The sequence below is a fragment of the Pogoniulus pusillus genome, chromosome 1 (assembly GCF_015220805.1).
Source record: "Pogoniulus pusillus isolate bPogPus1 chromosome 1, bPogPus1.pri, whole genome shotgun sequence".
Classification (NCBI taxonomy): Eukaryota; Metazoa; Chordata; class Aves; order Piciformes; family Lybiidae; genus Pogoniulus; species Pogoniulus pusillus.
The window spans coordinates 31,417,810-31,431,954 of NC_087264.1; the positions used below are offsets into that span (position 1 = coordinate 31,417,810).

General features: G+C 44.3%; 1 long non-coding RNA gene across 1 annotated transcript in view; it reads right to left on the reverse strand.

Moving 5' to 3' along the window:
- The window catches only part of LOC135177549 (uncharacterized), a 17,523-nt gene continuing 3,378 nt past the window's right edge, over nucleotides 1-14,145 (reverse strand). The window contains exon 3 of the long non-coding RNA XR_010303093.1: nucleotides 1-282. This is a non-coding gene — a long non-coding RNA (uncharacterized LOC135177549). The remainder of the gene's footprint in view (nucleotides 283-14,145) is intronic.

Genomic DNA, 14,145 nt, shown 5'->3' on the forward strand with positions numbered 1-14,145 from the left:
GAACCAGAAGCCCAGGAACTGAAGAGCTTTGGCAATCTGTGGCTGCTCCACCCTGTTGTACATCAGTGTTGAAGTGAACAGTAGCAGGAAGGCATCTGTGCTCTCAGTACAATTCCTTCTTGTTTACCATTGCAGCAGGCTGAGATGACTCATCCTGTACAGATGGGAGCTGCTGCTCACAGGAGATGTTTTGGTGCTGTCTGAAATGTTTCAGTAAATGAGGCTGTCAGTGATACACACAACGTCTTTGCCCATAAATTGGATAATCATGGTGCTTAAAGCCTGGGGAAAGATAGACCAGTCCTTAGAATACTGTTTGTGCTGATAAGCAAGAGTTTCCTTCAGAACTGTTCAAAGGGCAGGTGTTATAAAAATAAACTAAGACCTCTGCAGTCCTTGTCCCTCAGGAATTTTGAAAAGGGAATGATTTCCAAAGTCATAAAAATCATACAGAGCATTTGGGAACATGCTAAGAGCTCTGCTTGGCACAACTTTCCCCTTACCCACACCATAAATACAGAGTCTTGGTGAAAGGCTCCCATAGCGAAACATCAGCTGTGAAGATGCAGTCTCCAGAAGCTGCCTGTATTAACTCTGTGTGTGACAGCTGAAGAGATTATTTTAAAGGCAATGGAATAAGGCAAGAATTCAAGGCCATGTCTTGAGCAGCTGAGTCTAGGTGAGAGGTGTCCTTGCCATTGGTGGGGAGATGGGAGGAGATGAGCTCTGAGGACACTTCCAACCTGACCCATTCTAGGGCTCTATGATTGTAAGAAGACAAATCTTGTGTGCTTGACAATTGTAAGGTGTAGTTCTGCTCAAAATCTGTTTGGGCAGCTCTTGCAATGTCTGTACAAAGACATCTTTCCTCAGTTTAATAACACAGTTCTGCCTTCCTCTTCCTGTGACAAGCTAGCACATTTCAGTAAGTTACCAAATCATCTGGAGAACAGCACATACCACATAGACACACCAACTCCTAGGTAGATTACAGAGATGTACACCCAGTAGGAAGGATTTCATTGTTCTGCAGCCTCAGAGATGAAACACAAGCTGACTTCACTTGAAAAAAATGAGGTTAAGGGGTCTTAAACAAAGAATCACAGAATCCTAGAATGGCTCAGGTTGGAAGGGACCCTCAGAGCTCATCACCTCCAATGTCTCCAGCATGGGCAGGGACACCTCTCAGCTAGACTCAGCTGCTCAAGGCCTCATCCAACCTGGCCTTCAACACCCCCAAGCAGGAGGCAGCCACAGCCTCCATAGGCAGGCTGTTCCAAAGTCTCACCACCCATGGACTGAAGAACTTCTTCCTCAGCTCCAGCCTATCCTTGCTCTGCCTCAGCTTCAAACCATTTCCTCTTGTCCTATCTCTAGACACTGATGCCAAGAAGTCCCTTTGCAGTCTTCCTGGAGGATCCCTTCAGCTATTGGCAGGCAGCTCTAAGGTCCCCCTGGAGTCTTCTTTTCTCCAGGCTGAACACCCACAGCTCCCTCAGCCTGTCCTCACAGCAGAGATGCTCCAGCCCTTGGATCTTCTTTGTGGCCTCCTCTGGACTCACTCCAGCAGCTCTGTGTCCTTCTGCTGGAGACACCAGCACTGGAGGCAGAATTGGAAGTGGGTTCTGAGCACAGCAGAGTCAAGGGGCAGAATCCACTCTTTTGGCAGCAGCCCAGCACACAGCTACCTTGTGGGCTGCATGAGAGCACTGCTGGCTCCTGGGGAGCTTCTCAGCACCCAACACCCCCAAGCCTCTTTCTTCAGAGCTGCTCTCAACCCACTCTGCAGCCAGCCTGGATTTGTGGCTGGCATTGGCCTGACACCATAGCTCATGGTGACAGCCATTTAGTATGAATGAAAAATCTAAGCTAGATGTTAAAGGTGCTCTTTCTTTTGCTGTGTTTCACACAACCAGAAAGAAACATGCAGGGAAGGAAAACAGCCCTTGCCTAAGGAAAATCAAAACCTGAGTGTACCTCAGAGCAAAGAAACAGTGTCTCAGTTCCTTGCCATCTATGGACCTACATGCAGGTACAAATTGGGGAAATGAAAACTACAGTAGAAAATCCAACTGGAGAGTCCTCACAGCTTCCTCTTTCCCCTAAGGTCTATTTAAGGAGTTGAAGTCCAAATATCCCTATAAACCCTGGGAGGAATATCAGTTGTAAGCAACTGAATGGGGTCAGAAGTGTTGGCATTTTCCCTGTGTGTGTCTTTTCTTGGTGGCTTTGGCAGAGAAGTTCATTATGTTCATAACAGAAATGTTTGCTACTTCACAACACAGCTCATTATGAAACAGATTTATCAAACCCATGCTGATTGTAGCCATGGGGGCTTGCTTACGACAGAGGCAGGAGCTGGGCAGGTGAGATTCCTAGAATTTCAGGCAGGGTGCAAATGAAAGCAGAGCAGGAAAAGAGTCTTTAACTTCTCTGAAGAAAGTCTCCTTTGTTACTTTGACCTGCCTCTGCTGGAAAAGTCTCTGACATCCAAGTCTGCTTCAGGAGGGTTGTACAGTTTTAGCTTTAAAAAAGCAGCTGAGCATTCTGAGGCAAGTCACTAGGATCTGTTCCACCTACAAAACCTCACTGAAAAGAACCAGCGACTTGATAGACAAAACAAGCCCAGAAGCAATTTGCATTGTCATTGAAACAAAACTGTCTGGGCATTGTGGAATCCAAATGAAACCCCGAGTGAATTAATGTGTTCAAACAGCCAAGTTTAACAGCAGTGTTTATGACTCCATTTCCAAAGAAAACGTAATGCAAAAAAGACTTTAATATTGCTGTGATTTCTGTTTTGCACAGACACATACCTTAAGGATTTTGCAGCAAAGCTGCAGAATTTAACCAAAGTTTACAGTGTTGTGTGCCCTTCGTGGCATTGAAGATATGTGTTTCTGTTTTGCAGAGTAACAACATCTCAGAACAAGTCAGCAGAAAAGAAACAGAAGAGCAGCAAAGAAGATGGAAGAGAAAAAGATAACTAGAAATCTTTAAATTAAATATCAAGTATTTGGTCCAGCTCTGGTGTCCTCAGCAGAAGAAGGACACAGAGTTGTTGAAATGAGTCCAGAGGAGGCCACAAAGGTGATCCAAGGGCTGGAGCACCTCTGCCGTGAGGACAGGCTGAGGGAGCTGTGGGTGTTCAGCCTGGAGAAGACTCCAGGGGGACCTTACAGCTGCCTTTCAGTACTTGAAGGGATCCTGCAGGAAGGCTGCAGAGGTACTTTTCATCAGGGTGTCTAGAGACAGGACATCTAAATCACATGAGAGATTTTCAAGAACTGCAATTGAAGCAGTTGGGACAGGAGTCTGCTCCTGATAAAGAAAATATATGAGAATAAAAAATGGTAAATTACCAAACAAGATTTTAGGAGAGCTTTACACTGACACAGAATATCTAAATCTACGAAAGAAGAGACCAGAGGCATCTACACAGACTTCTGCACCAGGTGATGACTGCTTCTAAAACACAAGATGAAAGATGCCACGCAGGAAAGCCTGATCTGCCACTGAACGATAGCAGTGGAAGCTTTGTCTGTCATTTCCCTGAGGCCAGTGTTTTATTCAAGCTCTCGGTGGGAGTTAACATCTTCATGACCAAGATTAGTATTTCATTTGCTGTGAGTTTGTCTCACAAACACCTGGAAAGTAGGAAGCATGGGGAAAAATATTGCATCAGTGTGGACTTCTTTCCCTAAAGAAACTGGAACATTTTCCTTAGGAGCTAGTTTTTCAGCCTGACAAAGACCTGAAGAGAGAGCTCTCTCCCTCCTTAAAAGTTGCTGTCACATGTAAGTTAATTTATGTTTTATTGTTAATAAAACTATTTACAAGGTTAATAAGAATATTTACAGGCTTTGACTCAGAGGTCTGCCTCCTCTCTCAGACACTACCATGTCCTCCCTTCCTGATGGAGCTATGCCATGATTCCACACAGGAAGGAATGTAAGACTGACAGGGTGAGAAAACTACCAGAAAGGTGTGGGAGTTCAGGTGAGGGCAAGGAGGGAAATTCTGTGCTTTGGCCCTTGTCTTTTTCATCTGTATTTTAAATATCAACGTATGCTTAACAGAAAAAGCAGGAACATTGGTGTAAACAGGGAACAACACCTTGCAAGTGCCAGAATACTTCCTAAATAACCACATTTCCTTCTGGGCTTCCTCATTCTAGAACAGATCCTGCAATTTCTCTTTTCTTGTTACAGCTGAGCAGTTTTAGAGGAGACTTCTAAGTATTTTAGTATCCTCGGCAATTTGCTGTGATCTCATTTTGTAAATGTATCCACTTCCCTTTAACTCACAGTTTGATGCTTCATGCTTTGTAGTCTTCTATGATTCTTTATACTAAATAAAGGCAGTGCAGAATTATAAGGTCAGATGGGAAGACAGAGTTGTCTCAGTAGAACAGCTGACCTGTGCACTCTGCCACTGTCCACATCACCACTGAGAGGAGTGACTGCTCTGGCTTTGGAAGTCTGAGCAAGTGCCTGAGAAGCTTATTCCTATCCTACCACAGTCTCAGTAACTAAGACATTCACTGCAGCTGATGTTGTCACCAAATAGGAGAAGGAGCCTCTGAATGACTTTGCCTGACTGGGTGCCTTTTTCTATATCATGCTGGCTTTGTGTGTCTCAAGCCCTTCTGCATGCCTGTCTTTCCACACCACTGCCTTTGGGTTCTTAGCACAGTAATTCACCAGCACACGAAAAAGAATATTTGATTTTTCTCCCTAGTGACAGATTATTTCAGTTCCCAAGCTAGGTAAGAAGGGGAAGTATGCAAGCATAGAATAGTCCAGGTGGAAAGGTGGCTTTTGAGATGATCTAGTCTAAACTTCATCTGAAAGCAGGAATTTAGTTTATGCAGGGCTCTGCCAAGCCAAGGCTTGAGTAATTCCTGTGAGGAACATTCCACCGCTTCTCTGAGCAACCAATTCCAGGATTTAGTTGTTCTTACAGTGAAGAAAATCTTCTCTATTTCCAGAATAACTTCCTCTGAAGCGGGTTTTGCCTGCTGCCTCTTGTCCTGTTAATGTGCATACCTGGGAAGAAAGCACCTGCTCCCCCACCACTGCTACCCTTGGAGGTACCAGAGACTTTGATTGAAGCTTCCCAAGCCTTCTCCTCTCCAGGCTGAAAACCTCCACTACTCCAACCTTTCTTCCAGGGGAACTCTTCACCCAGTACCTGAACTTTCTCAGAAAGCTCATCTGCAGCAGCCTATTGAAAAATACTCCTTAAATGTATGTACTTGGAAGGGAAAGACAAATCCCTTCAAAGCCTTCAATAATAAAATCAGCTTCTCCTCACAATCCTTAAAGCAATTAAAAATTATTAATTTATAGGTCAGCCTATGCAGAATAAAAATACCCCTCAAAGTGAGCAGCTTTCCATTGCCAAATTCACAAGTGGCTCAGGCACGACTCCTGTGTTAATATGTGTGTGCAGAGCACAGAACGAAGGAAAGGCTGGAGTCAAAGGGAACTGGCTTGGGAATCATTCGTAAGGATTTGCAGTCCATGAAGACACCATGTGGAGTGAGGCAGAACAACAGCCTTAAAAGCAAAGTGTCATCAAAATTAGTTATAACCTGCTTTCTTTGGACATGGCTGAGGTAATCTGGGCTCGGAACAGAACTCTATACTTTAGAGGAAGAGAGAAACAGACAGTAGAGGCACAAGAGAAGAGAGGGTTATAAGATGTGATTGCTAGGATATAGGATCACAGTACTGCAGCTGCAATGACATTTCCTCACCTTGTTCTCTTGGAAAAACTGCAGCCAGAAAAGGAAACATTGCAAAATACAGATACAGTAAACAGCCTCAGAAAGGATAAAAATGGAGCCAGATTTAAGTCACTAAACACACAATTGAATACCTCCTTACCATTAAGAAAAGTGCTGAAACACTCATCAAGTCATAGCCAACATCTGCAGAAATTGTGTAGAGGTTTAGACTGCTCAGAGCACAACTCCCCGAAGAATTACCACTGCTTTGTCCTGGCAGGCTTAAAGAAAGACAATGAGATGGTAGCTGTCATGGTATTATCATCTCCCCCATGCTAACCAACAAGAAAGGGCTACGAACACAAAGCTAGGTTCTTTACAAGTCTAAGCTGTAGGGCATTTGGGACATTAAGGGTCTATGGATGGCATAGCATTTAGTGCAAAGAGGAAAATAGCCCAGAACTTACTGCTCACAGAATGAGCTCATTCATTATTAGCAGCAGGAAGCTGCTCCAGAATGAAGAACTTAGGATGGTGCCTTGTTGCTTTAGTTATGACAGACTTCTCATGTCCCTTGTGCATAACATCTGCTATGATTATGACTGAAAAAGCTGCAGGGAGTCAATATTACTCATTGGGAACAAGTATAGCTGGTCCTTAAACTGATTTAATTCACTTACAGCTTCTTCTCACAGGTGAGCAAGTGTGAGCTTGCAGCTCAGAAGCCCAATGGCAGCCTGGGCTGCATCCAAAGCACCACAGTCAGAGACAGAGAGAGGGGTTCCTGCCCCTCTGCTCTGCTCTGCTGAGACCTCATCTGGAGCACTGTGTCCACCTACGGAGCCCTCAACACAGGAAGGATATGGACCTGACGGAGAGTGTCCAGAGAGGCCACAAAGAAAATGATCAGGGGCTGCTATGAGGACAGGCTGAGGGAACTGGGATTGTGCAGCCCAGAGAAGAGAAGGCTCCAAGCAGATCTAATAGCAGCCCTCCAATATCTGAAAGGGACTATAAGCAGGCTGCAGGGGGACTGTTTGCAAAGGCCTGCAGGGGCAGGATGAGGGCAGTGGTTTGAAATGAGAGCAGAGCAGATTGAGATCGGACGTGAGGAACAAATTCTGCACCATGAGGGTCCTGGAACACTGCAACAGGTTGCCCAGGGAGGTAGTTAAGGCTCCATTCCTGGAGATAGGTCAGGCTGGACAAGGGTCTGAGCAACCTGGTGTAGTAGAGGATGTCCCTGCTGCCTGCAGGGGAGTTGGACTGGATGAGCACCCAGACCATTCAATTGTGGAACAATTTAATGCAGGCAACGGAAAGCTCAGAGCTACTGCAGTCACCAGAAGTTCTCTTACAGTCAAGCAGTCCAGCAATATGGGATCATTTCAGTAAATCCAGGGTATTTTTATCAGCAGTGGCAAATGTGGAGGGGAAGAGGAAAAGAACAGTTCTGGCAGCAGTATTAAAATGGTGGCACATTTTCACATTCCTACCAATTACAATCTTACCCCTTCAATTACCAGGATTTGAAATATTTTACTTTCAGTCTAACTGAAAGCCAGTTCTCATTTCTCACATATTGTGGTGTTTGTCCAAGGAACATCCTGCAGAGGTGACCTCCACTGCTGTGCTGATACAAACATTTGCTTGCTGGATTCACAGGCACCAAAGTTGTGTTTCCCTCAGGTCTCCATTTTCCACACAACATTAGCTTGGTCTCTAAATCTGTATTATCTCTACCTACACATTCTGACACAGCACCTGCATTTTAATTGCTGCTTCAAAGTTTAACTTTCTCACTCAGCTTAGAAATGCAAGAAATGTATGCTGAGCATTGTGTTGTGCTCAGTGCTCTTCATTAATTAGTAAGCCTTTTCATTAGACAGCTCTGCTCTCATTGGCTTCACTGGGAGGAAATCCAAGCTCTTATTGCCTAGTTCTGGTCTTTTAATGTGTCTTTCTTGGAATTTTCTTTTCTCCCACATCCTATCTCTGACCATGTTTGCTCCCCCTTCCAGGACATACAATTATGCCCTTCTGTGGACAGGGTGGGAAAGTGAATTTAGGATTCTGCCTGGTTATTCCAAATACATTTTAAAAAGGAAAGTATAAAAAACAACAGGTGCTTTGCAAACCTTTAATTTTCAATAGCTTATGTTTGGCAACTTCAGTACAGAAAAAGTACTCACCCAATAAATTGTAGGAAGAAAACAGTTCCAGACATTCTGTTGTTTCCAGCAGAGCCTTTTAAAGAGAGCTCCTATTTTCTTAGGCAAAGCCTCCCTCAAAGACAGTTTGGAAAAAGTAAGGCCATAAATCTGTGCCTAAAAGTTATTCTAGCTTACTTTCATAAATGCTTCTCCAGTTCGTTGAGGCAGTTTAAGGTGATGTACATGAGAAGAGAATCACTCAGCGTCCATGAGGTAAATCTGTGATGTACACACAGAACATATATCTGGGGAGTTTTCTGACTATCCATACCCTCAAATACATAAATCTCCATCACTACACCAGATATTCACAACAGCCTAGAATTTTCCCCTAACACAGAGAGGATTTCAGTATTTTTTCCCAGTAAGAACCATGACATTTATTTCAGCATTCTCATTCACACAACATTCTGAACCACAGATCTAATTCCTTCAGGCCAGTTTGCTTCTATTGTATTCTGGTTGTCCCCAGCATAACGATGACACAGAGCTGCTAGAGCAAGTCCAGAGGAGGCCACAAAAGTGATCCAAGGACTGGAGCACCTCTGCTGTGAGGACAGGCTGAGGGAGCTGGAGGTGTTCAGCATAGAGAGAAGGCTCCAGGGGGACCTTATTGCTGCCTGCCAGTAGCTGAAGGGATCCTGCAGGAAGGCTGCAGAGGGACTTTTCATCAGGGTGTCCAGAGACAGGACAAGGGGAATGGTATCACAAAGTGCTGTCTTCTTAGATGTGTGGTGGAGGGGCAGCAGCCCCAAAACTGAGGCCTCTCTATGCCTCTACATGCCTGGACATGTTCTTCTGCCAGGACCCACGAGGCAGCAAACACCTAGCCCATGTGCCCCTGAGGTCCGGGCAGGTAATCCCCTATTGTGAGGGTCCAGGCATGTCTCTACTGTCTATTGGGGTAAGGTTTGGCTTATGGTCAGCCTGATTGGTCATTTTATATGTCCAGATGAGCCACGAATCTCAGCTCAGAGCCTATAAAGAGGGGTGCACAGCAGCTCCACGTGGTCAGACGGTCCAGACCATTCAAACCGTTCAGAAGCTTAGAGCATGCAGACTCAGCTCTGATCCACAGCAGCATCCTGCTGCCCTGACCAGCTTGCATGGCCTAGACAAAGGATCAGGCCTTACTCACTTGCAAGCATTACAGAGGCTCAGACCTCATGCACTGATCTCAAGGCACAGTCAAGCTATCTGTGAATCCTTTGAGAAGCAAAGCACATTCATGCCTGCACTTCATACATATATGGGGATCCGAGAACCCCCTGCCTAAGCCTAGAGCTATCTTGATTTATCTACGGAGCTCGTCTCCCTGAAGCATGGCATAGACCCTGCTTATCAGCTGTTCTGGAAGTCTGGAAAGATCCAGGCCCAGCAGACCCCTTTCCAGATGGTCTGCAAACCTGCAAACACAGCCTGCTAGCTGTGAGACCGTGTCAGAAGCTACACGGACAAATCCTTCTCCTGCACCTGGAATCCTGCCAGCTGATCATCCCTGGACACATGGCTTCCAGAAGAAGAAGCAGCATCGAGGCAAAGATCACCTCAGGAGAGGTTAGAGAAAATTCTCTTTAACCCAGAGACTGGGAACACCTTATCAATTCCCCTTGCAAGCCAGGACAGATCTCCAGCTACATCAGGACCCCAAACACTGGGCACCCGCTGTAACTGAATCCCGGGAGGGTGATTAATGATTAATACCTAAGAGAAACACACCTAAACAAGCTTTAATCCCCTTGTAATATAAGTTGTCTCTATCTGAAGAGCACACACAGTTTCAGCCCTTGCTGGGCAAACACTGGAGTTGTTAAGAGGCATTAAGCCTAAGGGAATTTCTCACTGTCTATAATTGTTAATAATTTGATATTTTCATTTAATAATCAATCCCTGTAAATATATCCCAAGCTATTTTCATAACTTTGCAACACGAACCTGGATTTCATAGTGGTTGGGGGTGTTACAAATTTGTAAATATTAATTTTAATAAATAATTTTATAAAAAATCAAAACCGCCTCAAATTAATTTCTCACCTCCCCCTAACAGGGGAGGAATAGAGAAATCCCCTCCACGACAGATGCCTGAATTAAACTGGTTATACACCCTACACACTATGTGAAATTATGCACACTTGCAAATAGTTACTAGAAATAAACATCTGGGCTTTGCATTTCTGTTATTTGTGACTACCTCAAAGACAGCTGTAAATCCTGCCCAAAAGGAGCAATTGTTCTCACGGCAGAAAGCAGCCCCTGCAATTTTGGCAGTATTCATGGCAATAGTGTGACATTGCTATAAATGACATTTTTCATCAGTATCCTAGGAAAGCAAGTGCAGCAGCAAACACCATTAATCAAGAGAGACCTACGTGACAGAGGCAATAGGCAAGAGTCCAGGAAGGCCAAAAGGTTGAAATGCTTTGTTTGAGTAATTATAGGATTTGAAGGATTAGGCTGAACTAACAGATTTAAGGACATGGAAGGATTAAAGGGAGAAATAAATAAATTAAATTGAAGAGAATGCAGGTATAGGTGGCAGCACAAACATCTGTTACACTCAGCAAGGGCCCTGAAACAAGAATTATTCAATAAAGTAGTTGTCAGTGAAGGCAATATGATGTTGCTGTGTTTGTTTGCTGCTCAGTAACTGAATCTGCAGGGATTGGGATTTTTTTTAAAGAAAAGGTCTGCATGTTCCCAAGATTAAAGACCTAACAGAACAAGCACATATCTGAGGTGAGACATCCCAGCCAATCTCTGCATCCCAGAAGTCATTACGTAGCCTGTAACCGCTAGGGCAGTGAAACCCCAATACACAAACCAGAAGTAAGCTCCCACCTCCTGTTAGAATATTTAGATTTTTGCCACACAGAAGGAAAGGGAATTCCAGCTTTTAGCTTATCCCAACCTTGAGTTACAACACTTCCCAGCACCTGGAAAGCTTCCTTCTTTTAAAAGTCTACTGCCCTTGCGAGAATAAGCTCACTACATTTGTCTCAAATGTTGTGGGTCTCAAATATTGTGGGTGAGAAAAACAATTTAAGAGTTAGGATGCCTGCGTGAACCACAGCTTATGAGGTAGAAGCTGCCAAAAGATAAAATAACCACGAGATAGGCACAGGCACACTACACTAAAAATAAAATTAATAAAAGGGTTTGTTTGTTTCAAACAAAGCAGCCATTCACAACTGCAAGAGAATATCCATTCCAGCAAAGCCGTGTGAAGAGATGAAGCTCTACAAATCGATAGCAGCTTTCATCCGAGTTACTTCAGCAGAGCTTCATGACATTTTTTTTTCCCAATTATTATCTTTTAAAAAAATCAGAATCTGGGCACGTCAGTAAGCACACCTGAAAGGCCAGGAGAGTAAGAACGAAACGATAAGAGGAGAGCAGGCAGAAGGAAGATAATCAAATCAAGAGGAAATTGTTAACCATGCAGATGCACAAAGGCACAGAGCAGAGGATTCAAAGCAGAAAGTAAGCCAAGCGAGAGCAAAGGACCAAAGCACAGCCTTTCCAAACGTAAGTTTCTTGCGCTTCGTCTTTGCAAAGCCACGCACGACCTCAGCTGAACCCGCACCACTGCGTTCAACCGCAGCACCCTGCGCGGCCGCCTGCACTAACCGCCAGCGCGCCGGGAGCTGAGCCGGCCCCGGGCACTGCTGCCCCTGCGCCGCCGGCCCAGCACAGGCCCCGGGGCCAAGCCAGATCGGTGTGTGGGCACCACCTCCTGGTCAGCGCAGGAAAGCAGGACAAAACAACGTTCAAAACCAACTCTTAATTCATTAGCGCTGGATCCTTTTTATGCGGCGAACGCAGGCTGCGTTAGCGTCTCCTCGTGCAATTAACAGAGGGTCTGAAAGCCTGATAACTGTCAGTCGAATTCGAACAAAACCAGTGTCAGCAGCCCAGAAAAGCAGATCCTAAACTCTTGGTTCATCTGGTTAAAATGTTCTATCAAGGCCTAAGTATTTAGTTCCTTACAAAATTATCATCTTAAACATAGCTTTGCTTCAGGAGCATTAAATAAAGCCATGAAGTGGTCAGTACTGGTTTATGATTTCCTTATTGAAGTAGAATATTATAGTTACAACTAATAATTTCTAATACAGTGTTTTTTATAACATTACAGCAGGGTTTTTTTTGTGTGTGTGTATTTACTGCCTTCAGTAGCCATTGCTATTCAGATAGCAAACTGCCTTAGAAGATGACAGAAGTGAAGACACGGCTCAGTCACAGGCTCTGTAATGACACCCCCAAGAAACCACATTCTGCACATACACCTTTCTTCCTGAGAGAGAAAATGGATGCAGTGCTCAGAGCTGCTCTGTTACAAACAATTCCACCTTGGCATACAGATTCGTAACTTAACTATTCATCAAGTCAGCCTGAGCTAACCTGTCCCAGCTTGCAGTAAGGGCAAAAACTTGACACCTTTGACTAGAGCATCTCCTCCAGCTGAATTCTGACCCATGCAAAGTATTGCCATCACATGGCAAGCAGAAATATTATTGAGGGTCACTTGGATTTTGAAGACTGGCAGGATTCTGGAGCATGTGCTGCTTTTCTGCACCACAGAAAAATCAAGTTACTTAGCCAACTAAGCTGCTCTCATTTCCAGCTAAGAAATAGCAGTTGTTTGCCTTTTAAACAGCTAGCTTTCTATAAACTGAATATTCCCAGTGGAACAGCCTCCCCTGACAGCCTACACCAGCAAATTTCCTGTGCTGCCCTCCAGTGTGCTGAGGCCTGACCTTTCCAGTCCTCCTGTTCACATGGAGCTACTTGTGTCACACTCATTCTCACAGTGGGTTTGCTGGGGTTTGTCTAACGGCAAAGTTGTTCAGCAGTGGCAGGGTGGTTACTGATTTCTCTCATATGGGTCACTGACCAGACACCAGATGGTGTAAATACTCTGTTCCAACTAATCTGCCCCAGAACTGGCAATTCAGAGGTGAAAAGCTTTATCCCATTACCAACTGCCTGAGCCATCCTGTCTCCAGCCTCCAGGCTAAAGATTAAACAGCTAATAATCTTGAAGTAACTACCACCCCCTCAAATACCCCCAGCCACTACACAGCCCAGACATTTACAAAGCAGATCTAGTAGGAGATCCATAAATGGCAACACTCTGTTGAATTTAAACTCTGCCTAAGGAGGAATGAAGAAAGAAGCCAGGCTGATCAAATAACAGTATAAATTGGGATAGTGCTACTTGTGCAGCAACTGGAAGGAAAGGTTTACTGCAATAAACCATCAGGAATGCCAGAGAGCACAGGCAGGCTGACTGGGAGAGATGGAGCCTGGGAAAAAAAGGTTGGGGGCATCATAACAAGGAAATTAAAGGACAGATTAAAAACTCAGAAAATATTAAGCTGTGACTCCCTTCTGCAGAAATAAATCCCAGAATCAGTGTAACCCTGCACAGTCAGAATGCCTTAATCAGTTCGCAAAAGTAACTTCACATTGTTTCAGTCAACTTACCCATCCTATCCTTACAATTTCTTTGCACCTATATAACTGCTTTGCTTTGCTGCACATTTAAGCTTTTAATTTTTATAGATCAGAGCTCTGTGTTGCATCCAAAACCCCTACCAAAATCTCCATTTTCCACATGAATTGCCAGAGAAAGTACTGTTAGATTTGTGAAGATGACAGCAAACATCAAGTAGTCCTCAAGATGCCTGCAAAGCAAACAATTCCTCAGCCTGTGTATACCCAGACTCAGTCACAAAAGCTCTTTTAAAATGCAATTGTGTTAAATACAAATACAAATCCTGGAAATGTGAGCACACAAAAAGCAGGAGCTCATGGGTCCTTGTTCATATGTACATGTGTTCACGATGCTGTGCGTTTGATCTGCACATGTTTGATCTCTATTCTTTCACTTCTGCAGAAAGCCATGATTCAGATTCTATACTGTGATCTTACAAAATCTCCTTACAGCCTAATTACTTTACCTAGCTAGACTCTTTGACCCAGCTGGGAGGTCTGACTGTCCAAACCTGTCAGTGCACAAAGAACTCATTTTTTAGGGGAATCATGACAGTAACGGAACAAATCTGCCCTTGAGAGAGGGGAAAGGGTAAGCACAGGTCCTTGGTGCTATCTTAGATGTCTTGGTATTCATTCCTCACTTTCTGCTTCACACAGCTTCAATTACGGCAGGTACAGAACACCATGCAATACATAGAAGTG